Raw genomic sequence first — 10069 nt, 5'->3', positions numbered from 1 at the left:
TTGTTTGTGATATGTAATAAAGAGGTCACTCATTATTGGTGCTGATTAATAGCAGCAAGACTCAGATCCTAGTCATGAAAGTGAACAATCATTGTACATAGAGCACTACATATTAAATATTCTACATGTTACTTAAAATGTTCACTGCTAGGGGTATCACTGTGCCTGAATTTTGAAATGACAGCCCCTCTGTACAGCACCTTGATAATAACAATAAAATCATATGTGAAAAATATTCACTGCTTTATTGCAAAATAAACATTTTTAGGGAATTTTGCTCAATTGTATATAAATGCAAGTATTCTGAGTACATTTAAGGTAAGCTAAGTGATATTGCCCGCTTGATTAAATACACTTTCAAATTATTATACTCTCAAATTATTATTATATTTTAAATTATGATTTTTATGCCAACAAAACTTCATCAGTGTCAATAGAAATCTATACAATTGTTTTCCAGAATTACAATCTTAAAAATTAGGAAGTGGCACTGTAGTTCAAGTGGTAGAGCACTAGCCTTGAGCTGAAGAGCTGAGGGACAGTGCCCAAACCCAGGGTTCAAGCCCCACAACCAACAAAAAAAATGTTTAAAAAAATCAGAAAGTTTAAAATGAGAAGGAATTTATGGCTATCAATATCATTGGACTACATGCTTTCAAACATGAGTAAATTCAATTTGCTAGAGAAATAATGTAAGCCTTCTAGATGTAAATATGGTGCTTTTTGTTGGAATATGGTAATTACTGTACCTGCTTCTGTGATGTCTGGGTATTCCATTGTAAATAGGAGATGCATTAATTTTATTGATACACTCCTTAAAGAAAAATGTAGTCACGATCTTATGTATGTTACTGTAACACCGCTGTACATCACCTTAACTATAAAATTAAATTAAAAAAAGAAATATATGATGAATGTCATAATTACTATGAAAAAACAACCATAAGAGTTGAGTAGTCAGTTAATTTTAATCTATATATTTAGAGATCAATAGAATAGTTATAATGTATTTCCTTTGTGCATTATTTTATGTAAAATGCTTCCTTCAGAAATTGATTCACTAATTTAATCACTCGCATTTATATTATTGTTACATGTCCAATAATTTAAACTAACATAAGACTTTAGTAAGCCATGAGATTCTTCAATTTAACATTTTTCATAAGATGGGAATATTATGGCAGAGCAATGAGGGAACAAATAATGAACTATAGGTAAGATGATACTCTATCAAGCATGTTCTCCAAACAAGTTTTTTGCTTTGTAAGTTTTTTTATTGTAACAAATACTGTACAGAAGGGTTACAGTTACATGAGCAAGGTAATGAGTACATTTCTTATCAAGCATTATTGCCTCCTCCTTTGTTTTTCCCCTACCATCCCATCCCTTCCCCCTCCCGCCCCGCTCCCCCGCCTCCGCCAAAGTTGTGAAGTTCATTTTTAACATAGTGTCTTGTACATCTCATTGTTGCAATGGGTCAACCTGTATCCCTATTTAACCATTTTGTTTTTTCCCTTCCCCTCCCCGAATTAGAAAAGTGTATATACAAGATGCAGAGCATCGACATCAAATACAGTGAAAGCAGGGGTTATACCATGGAGGAGGAACATAACACAAAAACAAAAAAATCAAATGATACATTTGTGTGTGTGTGTGTGAAAATACCGTAGAGAGGGGTTACAATTACATGAGCAAGGTAATGAGTGCATTTCTTATCAAGCATTGTTGCCTCCTCCTTTGTTTTCCCTTCCCATCCCTTCCTATCTCACCACCCCCCACACCTGTGCCAAAGATGTATAATTCATTTTCGACATAACATCTTGTACATCCCATTGGTGCAATGGGTCCACCTGTATCACTATTTAAATAATTTGTTGTTTCCCTTCTCCTCCACAAATTATATCAACATCAGTGAATACAGGGGTTATACCGTGGGGAAGGGACATACAAAGCAACAAAGAAATATCTTATAAGTAAGTTAGAAACAATAGCAAGAAAAAAAATCCATTTGATTCCTTATCTTGGGATTCCTTTTGCCTAACATCAATTTATCTGACCGTTTCTGCTGGGCATTTACCCAAATGATCACAAACATAGTACATTTTAAAAATGTTACAAACAATAGCAAGAAAAAAAAATTTTGTGTCCCTATCTTGGGCTTCATTTCACTTAGCATAATCTTATATGGTCATATGTACATAGCTTTTCAAAAAAGTTTTCTAGGCTCTAAAGAAATATGTATGAAGATAAATAAATGTAAACCTTTTTTATCAGACAAACCAGAAACAAAAAACAAATATTTTGTTCTAATGGGGTATCCCTCAAAGACGTAATCAAAATTCAAATAGTGTGGTTTGATTAATCTCTTTAGTTACAAGCACACTTCTATATACAGTATTTTAGATCCTATTGTAATGAGACTGTAGGCATAGGTAGATATAGCTTATATTTATTTATTGTGCAAATACAATTCTATGTTGGGATCACAAAGATGCCAACAGGTTATTGCACAAGTGAAAATTCCCAGGATAGTTTAGATAAGTTACCACCTTTTTGATTTACATATAGATTAACTATAGATCAGCCTACATCAGAATTTTATGTAATTGAAATTTTATATGTTGGATTAGTATTTATATTAACTTTTATATATCTTATTCAGGAATTTGGTAAATTGATCTTGATAATGATATCCAATAATTTCTTACATAAAAGTTATTATAATGAACCTGAATTTCATATCTCTTCAGAAGAAAGAAAAACAAAATAGAACTGTATGTCACTCACCAAGTATAATTTATTTCCCTTAAGTTAAGTGTATAATTAATGTCATGTAGATGAGGATAGTTTCACAATGAAGGACAGCAGAAGGTAACAGATGTTAAACTAACCATATAGCTCTAATTTTTAAGAATGCATGTTAGTTATTTGTTGTTTATTTTTAAAGAAAATGTACTTTAAATCTCCCATTGGTCTCTTCTCCCACACAGGTTATATTATAGATCAGACATGTCATGTTATTTCTGTTAAGATGTTATGACTATTGTAATCTAAATATGTAGTGAAACTCCAGTTTTTGGGGCAGGACCTTTGTCTGGTCTTAATACTTGTATTTTTAAACTATATCTTTTCTACTTAAAAACATCAACTGTTTGCTCAAGTTGAGAACATCTAATTTTATTGCCCTATAAAAAAAAACTTTTCACTAGAGCAAAAGTCAACAAGCACACTGTATTTAAACAAAGCATGGCCTAAGGTCTAATCCTGACTTTATTGATAGTTTGAGAAATAAAATGAAATCTTCTCAAAAAAATAATATGTAGTCTATTTCATGCTCTTTATTTCTTAGCTAAAATTAAGTTTATTTTTCTTGGAGAAAATAAGCAATGTAAAAATATATCTGTGAAAAGTAGCAAGAGCAATGAGACTGAACAATTAATCTTTTATTTTTGTTGTCAGAGACTTAGAGCCTGTCACAGAATTTTGAAGTAATTGCAACTTTGAATTTAAACACAAGTTTAATCACAGTTAAAGGAAAAAAGGGGAGCTGGGAAAGTGGCTCAGTGATAGAGTGTTTGCCTTGCATGCATGAGTTCCTGGGTTCAATTCCTCAGTTCCACATAAGAAGGAAAAGCCAGAAGTGGCACTGTGGCTCAAGCTGTAGAGGGCTAGCCTTGAGCTGAAGAGATGAGGGACAGCACCCAGGCCTAGATTTTAAGCCCCACAACCAACAAAAAAAAAAAAGAAGAAGAAGGAAAAAGCCTGAAATAGCTAATATTTAGAAATAGCTAATATTTCCCATAGCATGTTTAAACCACTGTTTTTAACACATTCTTGTGGTCATTGGAAATCTATGCTTATCTAATTAAAAATCTTATTTTGTGTTGTTCTCCTTAATAGCTTAATATTGTTGCCATTTATACTCTTGGACATTTAACCAAAAGATTACCAAGTAGGATTTGTAAGGCCATATGCACAACCATGTTCTCTGTAGCACTATTCACTATAGCCAAAGGGTAGAATCAGCCGAGATGCACCTCAGTGGACTAATGGATCAAGAAAATATGAAATATATGGTAAATATGGAATATAGATGCATATGTATACATACCATGGGATTATATTCATCTATCTGAAAGAAAGATATACGATTTGCACAGAAATGGAAGGATCTAGAAAAAAATCATGTGCAGTGAAGGAATAAGTCAAACCCAGAGAGACAAAAGATATATTTTTCTCTCATTTGTGGAAGCTAGATTTAAATGATAAATTTTAGAAATATATACTTTGGGGTGGTATCCAAGTATTAACCAAAATATGATAAATTCAGGGGAGAACTCTAATGATGCAGTTGTGTAGAAAGGCTCACGATCCAATAAAATGAACTTGAATGTGGGCAACTTGAAAGGGGGTTTGTGCCATCAAGCAGAAGACTGTAAACAACTGAAAAGAGGAAGTAGGTAAATGCAGTTAAATGCACATTCTATAAAAGCAACAGAATTGAGAGGAGGAGTTGGCTTGAGCGTGGTGAGGGAGAGTGATAAAAGGGTGACATCTATTAAAAGGCACTGAACTTGCAACTGATTTGCTGAATGAAAACTTCTTTATACAACTACTTGAAGATAATGAAATTATAATTTAAAAAATAAATGAAAGCCTTACCCTTACCATGATTTATGCATCTTTTACTGCTAGCACTAAATAAGAACTTTCTATGAATTCTTCAGCATTCCTAGATACCCATTTTGTATTTGAGAGATACTTTTTGAATACTACAATATTAATACAGTTTTAGGATGAGATTAGATGATGTATGTAATTGGGAAAACAAAACAAACTGGTAATTATGTGGTTAGGGATTGAGGATTCTTTTAATAACTAAATAACTTATAATGATGGCTCAGTTTATTCTTGAAAATGAATGCTGTTAACCAAAAATTCTTAGTGTGTTATTTCACTATTATTAAACAAAGTGTATATCCAAAATATAGCGATTACCATCATTATTTCCATATATAACTAGCTGACATAGTATAACAAATAGTGCTGAGAGAAGTGCATATCTATCTGCAGAAGATTGAAATTGGACCTGTATCACTTCGGTCTCACTTCAAAGTTGATGAAAATTTGAACATTAGAACTTGAAACAGTGGAACTTATTGGGATAATAGAATTTCAGGATTGACAAATGGCATTGCATTAAGCTAACAAGCTTCTTCACAGTGCAGGACATTATTATTAAACTGAAAATAATCATCTGTGCAGAATATAATCACTAAGCTGAAGGGTAGCCTACAGAATTGGACATCTGTGCCAGAAATATATCTGCAAAAAAGACTAATAACCAATATATACAAGGAGCTTGAGACACTAAACCACGAAATAATTAATAACCAAATCAATGAATGGAAAAGGAGCAAAATAGGTACTTCTCAGAAAGAGTTCAAATGGCCATTAAACATGTGAAGAAATGCTAAGTATCCAAGGTCATAAAAGAAACTTAAATGAAAATAACATTGCAATTCCATCTCACTAGTCAGATTGGCAATCATTAAGAATTCAAACGACAATAACTGCTGGTGTAATGCACAGAACAGACGCTAATAGACAGTCTCTACATACCCTTGAAGTTATTGAGAAAACTGGATAAAAGGAAAATAATTAATGGAACAATAAGGAGATTACCTATTTGGCAAACAGTGAATAACTTAGCCATTTGAAGCACAATTGAACACATGACCTATTCTCTTCAATTGGGTTAAGTAATGTTTTCATATATATGATAATGTTTTTGTAAATATACTCTAGAGTGAACCTACACTGGATTTTGCTCAAAGGATGAAGATAGAATTTTAACTCAAAGCTATATCTGAAGTATTTTTAAGAAATTACTCCAACAAGCAGAGATGAACAATTTTAACCCTTCATGAAACATCTTACAATTTTATGAATATCAAACAGATGGAAAAATTAAAAATGTTACATACAATAGATTTTTCACTCTTAATAGAAGTATCTTTTTAACTTTTTCCAAATTAGTAGTTACAAGGTCTTTATCATCCATTTCTGTTGTCTTTGAAGATGATGCGATCTTTTTTTGTATTTCCTTTTTTAAAATTTAATTTTACTGTCTAGGTGATGTACAGAGGAGTTACAGTAACATACATAAGGTAGTGAGTACATTGTCAAACATTGTTACACACTTCCTCATTTTTCTCCCACTTTTACTCCTCCCAATACTCGCTCCAAGTTGTAAAGTTCATTTCCAACAAGTTGTCATGTGAGTATTTCTGTTTCATTGGTTGAACTAATGTATAATATGCTGTTTCATTAATAGAAGTATTTCTTAAATAACTAAAATTATTTTTATCAAATATCATGGTAAAATCATTATAATATAAACTCTTACCTAACTTGTAAAACTTTTTCTGTTATGCATGAAGCAAGCAAATAATATGTTGTAATTTAGTATGATATTTATAAATAATGTATCAAATTATCTAAGACTCATTTTGCTGGTGTACATATTCTACACACTCTTGATAATCTAGAATCTTAACTCTTAAACACATTTGCTTGGAGACTTAGTATTTATGGTCCTAAAATATCAGATAGTATCTACTTTTGTGTTACATTTAAACAGTAATACATTTATTATGTTGAAGATAATTTAGATGACATACTTTTAAGTTCACTGAGATAGAAAGACATTTTAAAATGATTGATAATAACATGTTATATATCAATATATTTTTAAATGATTAATAATAAGATGTCATGATTTCAGGCACTTCATTGAATATTTTGAATGGCAGATGATAAAAATAGAATTATCTCTGAAGGATGAATATCATTAAAATATAAAATTAAAGACATGCTCTTGTGGTCAGCAATTGTAATCCTAGCTACTCAAGAGGTTGAAAACTAAGGATCACAGTTCAAAGCTAGCAGGGTAGAAAAGTCCATGAAACATATTACTCTTACCATCAAAAAGCTGGAAATGGAGCTGTGGCTGAAGTGGTAGACTCTAGCCTTGAGCGAAAAAGCTAGGAACAGCACTTGAGTTCAAGCCCCAGGAATATTATTATTATTAATGTTGTTATTATATTGTTATAAGTAATAATTATGTTACAAATTTCATTTTCAGCAGACTTCTACTGGCTTGTTCAGGAAAATTGTAATGTTATATAACCTTAGGTTATATAAATGGTCTAATTCAAGTTTGGAAACATAACTTTCTTAAAAGAAACTGTGTTTTGACTTCTAGGTTGGTCTGCTGAGGTCTAGCACACTGAAACTAAAATTTTTATCCAATAATACTAATCATTTATTTTGAAATTTAACAAAGCTCATGATGAATATGTTCTATACATATATTTATTTTTTCATTAAAATGATCATAGTTAGTTGATTAATATTTAAATTTTAGAGTATTGGAAAATAATTTCTACAGTAATAAGAAAAATTTTCAAAAAATAGGAGACGATTGCTTGGAGGAAAATAGTCTCTTTTATCCAAGTAATTGTCCTTTAAAAGAAGTGTTTTTTTCCTTGCTAATTTAGGTTTCCAACAATTATTTCTGTTGATTAATATAATAAGTATTCACTAATGTAGCAAAAATATGTCCATGGTGCCTATTAATTAAATTATGAAAGCAAATTGCTGTGCAATGCATACAGATAGTCTCATCCATGTAGGTATATCATCTTTACATGATTAATTCAAACCAGGCTCATTTAAAAACCTAGCACTGCCTCTCTTTTCTTCATCAAAGGCAAATCTCTAATTTTTATTTTCATTCTATCTTTCATTCAAATGTTCAGAAAATACAGTATTGATCTTAGTAATCTTAAAAAAGAGACCTTGCTGTCTTGATAGGAGGCAGAGAGAGTGGGGGAGAGTGAGAAAAAAAGAAAAAGAGAGAGAGAAGAAAGGAGGGGAAAAAAAGAGGGAGGCAGAACTTGCTAACCATCCTCTTTCCACAATGATGTCATGGTTTCCAAAATTATGCAACAAAATCTATAGTTACACAGTAACTAGAATTTCCTGGATAATATTTTTTCTTAAATGATTTGATGCTGCTTTTCTAACACATTCTTATGTTAGGCTCTTCAAAAGCATGACATTTTATTTGCATTTTTTCTTGACATAGTCCATTTTTAATTCTCCATTATAAACTCTTGTTTTGCAATAAAGATAACTTAATAATAATTTCAAAGCATTGTGCCAGTGTAACTGTGTCATCATTTTTGGTAAGTCACCTGTCATTCATTCTTTTATACACCGAAATTTTTAACCTAAAATAGTCTACAAAATAACACATTTATTCTTTTGTAAAGGTATCAATATGACATGGGTGTTCACAAGATGGATAAGTAATGCTGAGACAGAGGAATTGAATGCTTTAAAACATGCACTTTTTCTGAGGTTGACATTTTAATAATACTTCTTTGGAGTTGCATTGTCCTTTTCTCTGCAATTCCCATAAAAAGGGATTATTATCCTAATTAGAGCTGTTAGGTCTTAGAAGAGCAAAAAAAAATGTGTGAGTAAGCCTTCCTTTTCTTCACTCAAGGAAAATGAGTCTCCCAATTTATGAAGATTTGTTCAATAAAATTTTTCATATAAAAATAATTTTGTTTTCCCAGAAGCATTTCAGAACTCTCACATGAAACTCAGAACAAATGAACCTATCGAAGTTGAGGGTCATTGATCTGAAAAATCTGAAAACAAATTTCTCCCAAATCCAAAACTTTTTAAGCACTTGTATAAGCCTGTAATCCTAGCTACTCAGGAGGCTGAGATCTGAGGATCGTGGTTCAAAGCCAGCCCAGGCAGGAACATCCTTGAGACTCTTATCTCCAATAAACCACTAGCAAACCAGAAGTGGCTGTGGCTCAAGCAGTAGAGCACTCTCCTTGAGCTGAAGAGTGCAGGGACAGCGCCCAAGCCCAGAGTTCAAGCCCCACAACCAACAAAAAAAAGCCAAAGAGTATAAAATTTTATGCTACTAAACTTTTAATGATGTACAGGATTATTTAAAATATTATCTAAAATTATCTTTGGGTTGTATATGTAAGTTGAATATAAAACATGTAAATTGTGTGTCTAAATTTGTAGATACTGTATCACCAGACAAATCTGAAAACCAAAGCAGTTTAGACAAGAGATATTCAGATGTTAATATTTAGATATTTATCTAATGTGTAGTTTCTAGATAAGAGATATGTAGTGTGTATGTGTTGTGCCATGATCCCCTTTATTTATTTATGAAAATGAGATTTTAGGTAAGCATCACAAAACCATGCTTGTTTGTTAAGTATGTTCATTTCTTACTGTCCCCAAACAAAGTACATTGCCAATTTTTTTTGTTTATCTTATCTAAAACTTAATCTAAAATACCTTAGAACAGACAAACTATAGACTAGAGAGTTGCTAAAATCAGAGAGCAGCATGAATCTAATGAAGGGTAGGAAAAAGGCATTTAGATATTATACAAGATCATGAAAAAAACATGGGCACCATGCATAGAAACTCAGATGATGTAGATGATAAAAGTCTGTTAATGCATTGTAAACACTTCAGAAGTTTAAACAAAAATGAGCTTAAAGAATTGAGTGTTTAAGAATGGCAAGGTGGATTTTCTGAAGAGAAGCTGATCTAAAAAGCAACTGCTATGAAGATCAGCTATCATGTGCCTTCAGATGGCCCAGAATAGAGATCAGATCTTACTGAAGTTCTGATTGGAATGAGGCACTTGGAACAGGTATCGGAATTAAAGTCGAGCCAGGTGAATCTAAGTGATGAGGGAGAGAGTGTTTCTCAAGAGAAGAGTTTTATTTCCCTCATTTAACCTCAATGAGAGAAAACATGAATGATGACTACTTAGGATGGAGAAAACAGTGGAGATTTTCCAGGAAGTACAGGGGGAGTAGGCATAAACATCTAGAAAAGACAACTGTAAGTTCAAGCTTGCTCATTATTCAGCACTAATTTGGCTTTTTTCTCCTTAATGCAAGACTTGACTGATTTATTTTTCAGTCTCCCAAATAATGAAAAATAATCGCTT

This window comes from Dipodomys ordii, unplaced genomic scaffold (assembly GCF_000151885.1).
Source record: "Dipodomys ordii isolate 6190 unplaced genomic scaffold, Dord_2.0 Scaffold3, whole genome shotgun sequence".
Lineage (NCBI taxonomy): Eukaryota > Metazoa > Chordata > Mammalia > Rodentia > Heteromyidae > Dipodomys > Dipodomys ordii.
Note: the sequence above shows the minus strand (reverse complement) of the source record.